This window comes from Scyliorhinus torazame, chromosome 25 (assembly GCF_047496885.1).
Source record: "Scyliorhinus torazame isolate Kashiwa2021f chromosome 25, sScyTor2.1, whole genome shotgun sequence".
NCBI lineage: Eukaryota > Metazoa > Chordata > Chondrichthyes > Carcharhiniformes > Scyliorhinidae > Scyliorhinus > Scyliorhinus torazame.
In genome coordinates this window covers 22,387,229-22,399,230 of record NC_092731.1, presented here as the reverse complement: position 1 = coordinate 22,399,230, position 12,002 = coordinate 22,387,229, and the positions used below count along the sequence as shown (strand labels likewise).

Sequence of the window (12,002 nt, the reverse complement as noted above, 5' to 3'; positions counted from 1 at the left end):
GGACCAGGAAGTTGATTTCTACAATTAGAGGAACGATAAGAAAAACCCTTTCAGTCCTTCAAGCCTGCTCCGCCATTCAATGAGATTATGGCTGATGTGTGGCCTAACTCCATGTGCTTGCCTTTGACCTATATCCCTTAATACATTTGCTTAAACATTTTTATCTATCTCAGAATTAAAATTAACAACAGATCTAGCATCAATTGCCATTTGGGGAAGAGGGTTCCGACCTCTACCACCCTTTGAGTGTGGAAGTTCTTCATAACATCTCTCCTGAACGGTCTAGCCCTAATTTTTAGACAATGCCCCCGGCCAATTCTAGAATCTTCAACCGGTGTAAACAGTTTATCTTTATCTACCCTCCGACATTTTGTCACTCGGAGTGATCGCTATCCGGGACACACTCCAGGAAGTGGAGTAAGGCAGAAACTCAGGAATAACTGCTGTGGAATTTAAATGCATACAGAAAAGAGTATAATGATGTTTACGATTGCAATAAGGAAGATGGGTACAGTTACTTCCCTCATCACCGAAGCTCTTCACAAGAGGCAAGCAGAAGGGTCTCTGGTGTAGAATGCCTATTGCGCAGGCCAAGACCTAACTAGTTGACAGAATAGCCTTGAGGGGCTGAATTGCACATTGCTGTTCCTATTTTCAGAAAAAAAACAGCTTGATAAATAAACTAGATCAAAGATCAGTCAAATATTTGGGTCAGCACTTGATACTGAATGAATGAAACAGCAGAGCTTCCTCCAGTGCCTTAACCAGACAGTTACGAATGTCCTTGCTCAGAGCAGTACGATGGTGCAGTGATTAGCACAGCAGCCTCACGGCGCCGAGGTCCCAGGTTCGACCCCGGCTCTGGGTCACTGTCCGTGTGGAGTTTGCACATTCTCCCCGTGTTTGCATGGATGAATGAAAATGAAATGAAAATCACTTATCGTCACAAGTAGGCTTCAAATGAAGTTACTGTGAAAAGCCCCTAGTACCACATTCCGGCACCTGTTCGGGAGGCTGGTACGGGAATTGAACCGTGCTGCTGGCCTGCCTTGGTCTGCTTTCAAAGCCAGCGATTTAACCCTGTGCTAAACAGCCCCCATAACCCAAAGATCTGCAGGGTAGGGGTTTCGCCACGCTAAAATACCCCTTAATTGGAAAAACTTAATTGGGTACTCTAAATTTATAAAATAATTTTTTTATTTTAAAAAGAATGTCCCTGCTCAATTCCAGGGTGCTTATGGGGACTAAAGCAATGAATCAGTAAGGGTTCCTACTCCTGGCTGCTATCCAATAATCTCTGCTGGATAAGCGTGTGGATGTCAGGAATTATGATGTTCCATAAACAAAAGTCTCATTGACTCACGCATTAAGGATGGTGACCTCATAGAATTCACAGTGCAGAAGGAGGCCATTCAGCCCATCGAGTCTGCAACTGCCCTTGGAAAGAGCACCCCACTTAAGCCCACACCTCCACCCTAGCCCTGTAACCCAGTTACCCCACCTAACCTTTTTGGACACGAAGGGGCAATTTAGCACCTAACCCACCTAACCGGCACATCTTTGGACTTGTGGGAGGCAACCGGAGTACCCGGAGGAAACCCACGCAGACACGGGGGAGAACGTGCAGACTCCACACAGTCAGTCACCCGAGGCCGGAATTGTACCCGGGGCCCTGGCGCTGTGATGCAGCAGTGCTAACCACTGTGCCCACCGTGCCGCAGGTTTCTGCATGTCCACCAGTTCCTGGGGAAACCATACACCTTCACAAGAGGCAGAAAATGGGGAGAGCATTAAAGGAACTGGGAGTCTCAGCCCAGCACAAATTTGCATCTCAGAATTTATTTATCCCGTGCTCTACTGAAGGTCGATGCAGGCCATCAATGGCTTCATAATTTCAGAATGTCAGATTTCAATGCCAAACGTCCTACTCCCGCTGGTATTTGTTACCTGAATCTTGGACCATTATATTTATTGACAGTGGTAACACTGACGTGTAGGCAGAAGCTAACTTTGATTTTTAAATAAAGTAATTGTCGGTGAAAGGGAAGTTGAGGTCCATTTAAAATGCTTCCAATGTGGGAAACAAGCAACCAATTTACCCACTGTAAGCTCCCATAACAGCAATGTAATAATGACCAGGTAATCTGTTTCAGTGATGCTAGTTCAGGGATAAATATCAGCCAGGAAACGGGGAGAGCCTCCCTACTCCCTCTTCAAAAATACTGCAATAGGATCTTTCATATTCAACCAAGAGAGAAGACAAAGAGTCGGCTTAGTGTTCAATCCAAATGTCTGAGGTGTAGCATCTACACACTGAAGTATCAGTCTGGAAGTTCTCTGGAATAGGACCAGGGGCGAAATTCTCCGGTAACGGCGCGATGTCCGCCGACCGGTGGGCCCCGATCGCGGGCCAGGCCACCGTGGGGGCAACCCCCGGGGCCAGATCGCGCCGCGCCCCCCCCCCAGGACCCCGGAGCCCGCCCGCGCCGCCTTGTCCCGCCGGTAAGAGAGGTGGTTTCATCCACGCCAGCGGGACAGGCATCCTAGCAGCGGGACTTCGGCCATCCGGGCCGGAGAATCGCGTGGGGGGGGGGGGGGGGCGCCAATCGTCGCGGCGCGATTCCCGCCCCCGCTGAATCTCCGGTGCCGGAGAATTCGGCAACCAGCGAGCGCGGGATTCACGCCAGCCCCCGGCGATTCTCCGACCTGGCGGGGGGTCGGAGAATCTCGCCCCAGAACTCTCAACTTTCTGATACATAACAGAAGAGATGGGACAAAGTGCGATAGAGTCAGAGATTTTACAGCACAGAAAGAGGCCCTTTGTCTCATTGTTTCCTAGCGTCCTACCATTCAATGTGTATTCCTTGGCCTTGTTCGTCCTCCCAAAATGCATCACCTCACATTTTTCAGGGTTAAATTCCATTTGCCACTGTTCTGCCCATCTAACCAGCCAGTCTATCTCGTCCTGTAATCTAAGGGTTTCCGCCTCACTATTTACACCACCAATTTGTGTGTCATCTGCAAACTGATCATACCTCCTACATTCGCTTCCAGATCATTAATGTACACGACAAACAAATGACCCAACACTGAACCCTGAAAATTGTCAGAGCCTCTGAAATCACCTCCCTTGCCTCCCACAGCAGCCTGGGATACATCTCATCTGGGCCTGGGTATTTATCCACTTTTAAGTCCACATATCCACTTTTAAGCCTACCTAAACCGTAATACCGCCTCCATCTCAATGTTCAAGTATATCATAGTCTCCCTGTCGGATTTCTATACCCACATCGTCCTTGACCATTGTGAACACAGATGCAAAATACTAATTTAAAACCTCACCTATGTCTTTCAGCTCCATAGAGTGCCACTTGGCCCCTAATGGGCCTACTCTTTCCCTGGTCATCCTCTTGCCCTTTATTTTCCTTTATTTTGCCCCCCCCCAGTTTTTTCATGCCCCTCTTCGCTCTAATTGACCATCCAAGGTTCTCTGGACTTGTTGCTCCCACCCTTTGCCTTTACGGGAACATGTTGACCCTGTGCTCTCTCTAATTTCTTATTGAATGAATCCCACTGCTCTGATTGTCCTACAAGTAGCTGCTCCCAGTCGTCTTTGGCCAAATCCTGTCTTATCCTATTAAAATTGGCTTTCCCCCAATTCAGAACCTGTGTTTCCATCTATCTGTGCCTCTTTCCATAATTACCTTAAATCCTACTGAGTTATGGTCACTGTCACCAAAATGCTCCCCCGCTGAAACTTCTACCCACTTACTCGGCTTCATTCCCTGAAACTAGGTCCAGCATCACCCCCCCCTCTTGGAGGACTTTCTACAGACTGGCATTAAAAAGCTCTCCTAGATACATTTTAAGAATTCACTCCCCTCTAGCCTTTCACACTTTGATTGTCCCAGTTAATATTGGGGAAGTTGAAATCCTCTCCTAAATAGTACCCTATTACTTTTACAGTTCACTGAGATTTGCCTACATATCTACTCTTCTATCTCTCCCTGTTTGGGGTACACCCCCAGCAATCCCTTCTCTACCTATGTCTGTTCGCCCTCCGCCTTCAGAATGCCTTGCAGTCATTCAGTGACATCTTGACTCCAGTACCACGTAGGCAACACACCATTCTGGAGTCACGTTTGCAGCTGCAAAAACATCTGTCTGGACCCCTCGCTATTGAATTTCTTACCGCTATTGCTTGTCCACTCTTTCTCACTTTCTCTTGTTCAGTAAAGCCACCCACAGTGACGTGAACTTGGCTCTGGCCTCCCCAGAGGAACTGTCACTCCCACCATTTTCGCAACACAGAAAAACGGTTCTCGAGCGAGATGCAGTCTGGTGCTTTTCTAAGTACCTGCCTGCCTCCTTTCTTCTGACTGGTGGTCACCCACCCCTTCTCTGACTGCACTTCCTTAAGCTGCAGGGTGACCACGTCTTAAAACGTGCTATCCACGAACCTCTCAGCCTCAAGGATACACCTCAGTGCCTCCAGCCGACGCTATGGAGCTCAAGTTGATCAAACCGGTGGCACTTCCCACACATGTGGTTATCCAGACTGTGTGGAGCGTCTACGAATTCCCACATGCTGCAGGTGGTGCAGCGCACAGGACCGAGCTCCCCTGCCATAGCTTTAGTTAAAAGACTCTTAAATAAATTTCTACTGGACATAAGTTTAAGGTATGTTTTTTATTTTAAAGCTAAAACTCTTACCTTAATGTAGCTTTAAAGGGGAGGAAACAACTTACCCTCTACCTCCCAATCAGCTCCCTCCCTTGTGCTGCTATCACTTTTCAGAGCTCTTCCTGTGCGGCCGAGTGCTCTGCTCCGCAACCCTCCCTCCCCCTCTCCCTCACAGGTCAACTCCTGTAGCTGTAACTTAACTCTTATTATCTATATTCAGTCCATCGAACCATAGAAACCTTAAAGTGCAGAAGGAGGCGATTCGGCCCATCGAATCTGCACCAGCTCTCTGAAAGAGCACCCTATCTAGGCCCACTGCCCCGTAACCCCATCTAACCTGCAAATCTGTGGACACTAAGGCGCAATTTAACACAGCCAATCCACCTAACCTGCACATTTTTGAACTTTGGGAGGAAACGGGAACACCGGGAAGGAAAACCCACACAGACACGGGGAGGGAATGTGCAAACTCCACACAGTGTCACCCAAGGCCAGAATTGAACCCGGGTCCCTGGTGCTAGGAGGCAGCTCAGGTCTCCATGCTTTTACACTATTCCCACGTTCCCAGCGGTGACTCAACTGCCCTACACCTGGTGTTTCGAACCTGTTCAAACACAAACACTTATAACTGTCGGGCAGTTAACTGCCAAGGAGGCAAGTTCTGTTAAGTCAAGCTGCCAAACTAGGCATCAGTTTTTACAGATCCCACTCACCAATACCTACCAGAACTCCCCAATGTCTCCAAACTCCCAATTAAGCTACTCTGTTCGAATGGCACTCCATTTCAGAACTGCTCTGCGGCCGAGTACTATTCAACCACATCTCATATCGTGCAATGGTACATCCATAGAATGTGATAAGCACTATATAAATGCTGACACTTTCTTCTTTTAAAAATTTAGAGTACCCAATTCTTTTTTTTCCCAATTAAGAGGCAATTTAGCGTGGCCAATTCCCCCACACTGCACATCATTGTGTCGTGGGGGTGAAACCCACGCAGACACGGGGCAAATGTGGCTCTTTCCTAATGTGTAAATACAAGCTCCCCCATGAGTCAGTCCTGAACCAAAATACCGCAGCTGGATTCTCCCGGTGGTGGGGTCTTCCGTTTCGCCAGCAGCGCACTCACACCTGCGGATTTCCCGATGACATGGGGGCGTCCACAATGGGAAAACCCATTGGTCGACTGCCAGGAGGGAAAATCCCGCTGCTGGCGGGGTCACGCCACATCCGAAAAAGGGTGCGGCGGGACAGAGAATCCCGCCCTTGGTGTTTAAACATCCCGTTACAACCCAAAACTTTCCAAAATCCTATTTGATGCCCATAGCCGCCGTGGGCGACTCTTAACTGCTCTCAGAAATGGCCAAGAAAGCTGCATCAAATCAACCACAATTGCAACGTTCAAGAAGGCGTCCCACCATCAGGTCAACTGGGGATGGATGGGCTCATCCCAAAAATGAATTTTGAAAATTGCTTCCCTTATTTCCTCTGGCTGTTATACTTTTAGTTGCAGTTTTATTTATCCAGAAAATTCAAACTTCGTTTTTTTTTTTCTTTCGTGTTTTTCTAGTCTTTTTTTTTTTAAACTTCCAACAGGTCCCCCCACCCCCTCTCACTGCAGCTCGTCCAGGAGGCGCTCCAGCTTGTCCCTCTTGGTGCCCGAGAACTCGCCCATCTTGGCGGAGCGCTTGAAGAAGTGGAAGGTGGGCATGCAGGTGATGCCGGCCGACCGGGCCATGGACTCGGCGTCGTCCACGTCCACCTCCACGAAGACGACGTTGCCCATCTGCTCGGAGAGGTTGTAGTAGTGCGGCCGGATCATGCGGCAGTTGGTGCACCACTCGGCCGAGTACATGACCACCACCAGCTGCTCGGTCTGGCTCAGCAGGGTGGTCAGCTGCTTGGCGTCCTCCACGTGTCTCACCACCATGCTGCTGCTGCCGCTTCCGGGTCCCTGGCCCCACTGGCCCCGCCCTCCTCAGCACGCCCCCCACCATTGTGACCAGTTCCCCATTGTGACGTCAACCCCCCCCATTGGCCGATTCTCATTGGCTGCTGCAGATTGCTCCTTACTTTCTTATGAATGGGCCCGCGAGGGCGGCGGCTCCATTGGGTGGAAGGCGGCTGATTGATGGGGCGGGGAGCCAATCAGAGGGGGGGATTTCCTGGCCGTCTCGACGCTTGGCTGGAGCTCTCACCAGGGGGCACAGAAAGATCCCAGAGACAGCATGGCCGTATGACCAAAGCTCTTCAATCTAAAACTCTGTATTATGTCTAAAACGCTGAATTGTCTAAAACTCTGAATAATGTCGAAAACTGAATTATGTACGTACTGTGTACGTTCCCATGGCCGCAGAAAAATACTTTTCACTGTACTTCTGTACATGTGACAATAAATATCAATCAATCGATCTCTCTCTCTCTCCACAGCAGAATCAGAGAGGAGTACCAGTCTGGACCCCCGCCCCCCCCTCACCCTCACCCCCCCCCCCCCCCCCCCCACCGGCTTGGCAGCAGATCCACCAGAAATCTGATTAACTTATTCTCATGGTCAATGAATGCATCCTATAACATGACATCTCCTACCCACTGCACCACCAACCTCTTAGTTTGCGGTCACGAATGTGCACCTGTGGATGGCAGGGTGGCGCAGTGGTTAGCACTGCTGCCTCAGGGCGCCGAGGACCTGGGTTGGATTCGGGCCCCGGGTCACCGTCCGTGTGGAGTTTGCACATTCTCCCCGTGTCTGCATGGGTCTCGCCCCCTGATGCACTAAGCGTCAAGAACCACAAAGACATGTGAGACTTTAACCAAGGCTTTAATACACTACATAGGAAGCTTACCTGACACAGACGACCCCAGACAAAATGGGTCCGGTCTCAGAAGCTGGGTCTTATACCTAACTCCCAGGGGAGTGGCCAAGGCGGAGCTCTCCGTGGCCAGGTCAGGTTACATACAGGTGACCGAACCTCTACAGAGCTACAGTACAATACACAGTACAATACACAGGGTTACAGGGCCACGTTACACACAACTATTACATAACTATGTACAATGCTAGGGAAGTACAGTGGTGTATCACCACACCCCCACAACCCAAAAAGATGCTCAGGGTAGGTGGATTGGCCATGCTAAATTGTCCCTTAATGGAAAAAAAAGAATTGGGTACTCTAAAAAAAATTTTTAAACAAATGTGCACATATTGGTGGGGGGAGTTAAGCGAGTCAGGATTAGATGAAGGTTTTTAAAAGTGCGGGTCACGCTGGCGGGATTTGCTGAAGGCGTCGCTACCAATGTTGCAGCAATTAAATTCAGGAATTCGCAAGAGGCCAGAATTGGAGTGCAGATATCTCAGCTGGTTCTAGGGTCAGAGACTTAGGCCGGAGCGTTCTGGCCATTCACGCCGGCAGGATCTCCCGGTCCCGCCAACAACGCATCTCCGCCGCGGGTTTCACAGCAGCGAGGAGTGCATTCAACAGGAAGCCCTGTTGACCACAGAGGACCTCACTGTCAGCTAATGGCAGGTCGGTACCGCAGCCGTGAAACACACGGCAACTTTACACAATAAATCCTGCCCATAGACACAGAGAAATTAAAACAAGGAGTGAGAACTTAAAAATCAAAGTGTTGCTTAGCCGAGAGTCAATGTAGGTCAGCGAGCGATGGATTAACGGAACACGGTGTGAGTTAGGACATGGGCAGCAGAGTTTGCGTTGACCACTAGTCTATGGAGGGTAGAATGCAGAGGCTGGCGTGCATTGCCATCGTCAAGTCGAGAGGTAGTATCGGGACGATGAGGGATTCGGCCGAGGCAGTGCCAGAGTCCAGTGACTCTGGACCTAAGGTTCTGAGAGCTCTCCACCATTGGTGGTTTTCTAACCCCATGACTGAGTTTTCTGTAGACTAATTGATAAGGAGTGATTGTTACGATTAGGTAACAATTCCATTATCATTGTATCATGTGACAAACAGGATTGTAGAAGGCAAACAAACTGGATCTTGGCTGTTTAGTCCATTAGTTCTGTTGAAATACTATTGACCTGAAATGTTAAGCGAAGCCTGCTCGCCCCACGACCCTGCTCAGTGGTTCCAGTCTTTTCGGTTAAAATTAACTTTGCTCCTGCCTAACCCCATTCCCCTGAATGAAGCATTTACTCACCGAGTGACTGGGTCGTTCATAGTAAAATATGTTTGCCAAGTCTTTTTACACATCAGCAGCTTGCCAAGGCTCCTGTGACCATCTCCCAACCCTGAGACCACCTGGAAGTGCAAGGGAAGCAGATCTTGGGAACACCACCGTCATCAAGTTCCCCTCCCTCCCAGCCACACACCATCCTGACTTGGAAATGTGTCACTATCCTATCATCATCACTGGGTCAAATCTGGAAACTCCTTACCGAAGAAGGCTGCGGGGGGGACCTTCACCCCAGACTCTTGTACTTCAAGGCACCTCAAGGGCAAACAGGAATGGGTAATGATGTCTGACCTTGCGAGTGACCTCCATCTCCTAAGAATTAATTTTTGAACAGCACATGATGGGAAAACTCAGTGAGTTTTTTTATTTGGACTCATGTTAAAGAATGGAGACTGCCTAATACAAATGACCACAGACACCGGACCTGCAATAACAATTCCTAACGTAGGGTGATAAAGGTTTGGAAATGCTGTCTAAAAGGGCACTTAACTGTCTTAAACATACTTGTGCACAAACATGTAGTTTGCTGTCACAAATGGACATGTATGATTGACGGTTTATGGAGTAAAGGTTAGATTATCCAGTTTGCTCAGACATACCCAGATATAGAAAAGATATTAATCATTAAAGCTGCAAATGTATAATTTTCAGAGAAATGGACATAAATTAGGAGGGGGTTATTGGGTTACTGTGATGTTGTATGAATTAAGTAATGGAATGATGGGAAATCTGGTCAACTATTCGGTACAATGTAAGAAAAGCTGACCGAGCCATTTCAATGTACCAGACCCCTTTGTAAGAAATGCTGATCTAGCCATTCCAATATACCAGACCCCTGTAAGACCGATAAAGCTGACTCCGCATAACCTAAAGCATGAATAAGATCAGGGAAGGTCAAGCTATTCCAAAATGCCTGACCTCTGTAATTTCTGATAAGGCTAACTCGTCATAACCCAGGGCGGTAGGAATAAGACAAGATAAGGAATGGATGAGTCTCCTCCGACCTTTTAATGTTCTATCAAAGGACAAGATAATGGTTTGGGGGATGAGACAAAGAGTCCTAGAAAATCAACAGGTCAGCAGGTTTATGACATTGCTTCCGTTTCTACTTCCAATCAAATTCCTGACTAAGCTGTAGTCACGCAATCTTGATAATGATAATGTATAAATACTGAACTGATTTTCTGTAAAAGCGCGGACTTGGGAAGGAATCAGCAGTGGTAGTAACTGCTGTCTGACCTCAAGTTTCAGCCAAAACTGCATGCGGTCTTTTCGTAAATTAAGGCTTGTTATTTTACCATAACAAACTTGTTGAGTCTTTACCACAGTCAAAGAAGCAGGAAAATATTGACTTCTACATTACGGGGATAGGGTGGAAGTGAGGGCTTGGGTGGGTCGGTGCAGACTCGATGGGCCGAATGGCTTCCTTCTGCACTGTATGTTCTATGTTCTAAATCTCTAAAATATTGGTTAAAAATACCATTATCCCATGTAATAGATTGCGGCTTACTCAGTCGCTGCAAGTCATTGATTCTGATCAGAGGGTTTGAACCCCTCAAAGCTGGGGGAAACATTGTATAAGTTGGCATAAAAATACGATCGGTAAAAGAATTATGAATGAGCATATATTTATATAGTAGGGGTAAGTGAGATTACCAGAGAGCAATGAATACACAGTAAGCTCCCCATATGCTGCCCACTTCACCCTATCAAATTTCAAAGAGGATCTTTTTTCAACTATTAAGTAAAAAGCCAAAGTAGCAATTAGTGTACAGTAATTTTTCTCAAACAATTGACATTGAACTGAATGACCAGCCAATCGCTGTTGGATGGAATTGGTTGAGGGAGGAACCCTGGCCAACGTGACACAATTCCGCTACTTTTCAAACACAGGAATTCACATGAACTGGTAGCTTAAGCCAGTTTAACAGGTTATCGGAAGGACAGCATTGATGACCATGCAGCAGTCCGTCTGTATGAGATGTTCCCTCAGCGTGCATGCTGAAGTTCTGGAGTGAGTTTGAACCCAGAGACTCTGAGCTAGAGGCACGAATGAGCCAAACTCTTTTTAAAATTAAAATTAGTAACAAAGGTGTAGACTAAAGATAGAAATATTGCAGTGCTGTAGTAACTTACACACTGAAAAAACAAATCAAGAAAGCTGGATCCATTTGCCTTGGGCGACCTCCCATTGAGGATTCGCTCAATGTGTGCAACAGCAGTGGAACCAACACACTACGTGCATACGAACATACATATTAATTAGCAGCAGGAGTCTCTGTCACCTCCTCCAGCTCTATGCCCCTTCAGGATCCCAGTGCTCCTCAAATTCTGGCTGCTTGCACGCCCAAGATTTCAATCGTAGCACCATTTCTGACTGGGTCTTCAGCTGCTCTTGATTAGTCTCCGGGCTACCAGGGAAGCAAAGGCCAGAACATCTGCCTCTTTCTCCTCCTGGATTCTTCCGACACCCCGAAAATCGCCACCTCTGGACTCATTGCCACCCTTGTTTTCAATACTCTGGACATGATATCCGCAAACCCCTGCCAATATCCCCTAAGTTTTGGACACGCCCAGAACATGTGAACATGGTCCTCCCGCACATTTTACACACCTGTCCTCCACCCGAAAGAATCTACTCATCCGGGCCACTGTCACGTGGGCCCGGTGGACCACCTTGAATTGGATCAAGCTGAGCCGGGCGCATGTTGCGGTCGCGTTGACTCTGCCCAACACGTCTGCCCATAAGCCATTCTCCATCTCGCCACCAAGCTCCTCCTCCCACTTACGCTTCAGCTCCTTGGTCTGCGACTCCTCCGCCCCCATTAGTTCTTTGTAGATGTCGGAGACGCTCCTCTCTCCCACCCATCCCCTAGACACTACCCTATCCTGGATCCTCCTTAGTGGCAGGAGTGGGAAGGATAATACCTGCCTGCGCAGGAAGTCCCGCACCTGTAAATATCGAAATTCGTTCCCCCTTGCCAACCCAAGCTTCTCCTCCAGCGCCCTCAAGCTAGGGAAGCTCCCCTCTAAAAACAAGTAACCCATCCTCTCAATTCCCGCCCTTCGCCATACTCGGAACCCCCCATCCAAGCTCCCCGGGGCAAACAGGTGATTGTCACAT

At 48.3% G+C, this 12,002-nt stretch overlaps 1 pseudogene; it reads right to left on the bottom strand.

The window, feature by feature from the left end:
* Positions 1 to 6,178: 6,178 nt before the first annotated feature.
* Positions 6,179 to 6,630, bottom strand: LOC140402528 (thioredoxin pseudogene; annotated as a pseudogene).
* Positions 6,631 to 12,002: the final 5,372 nt, after the last annotated feature.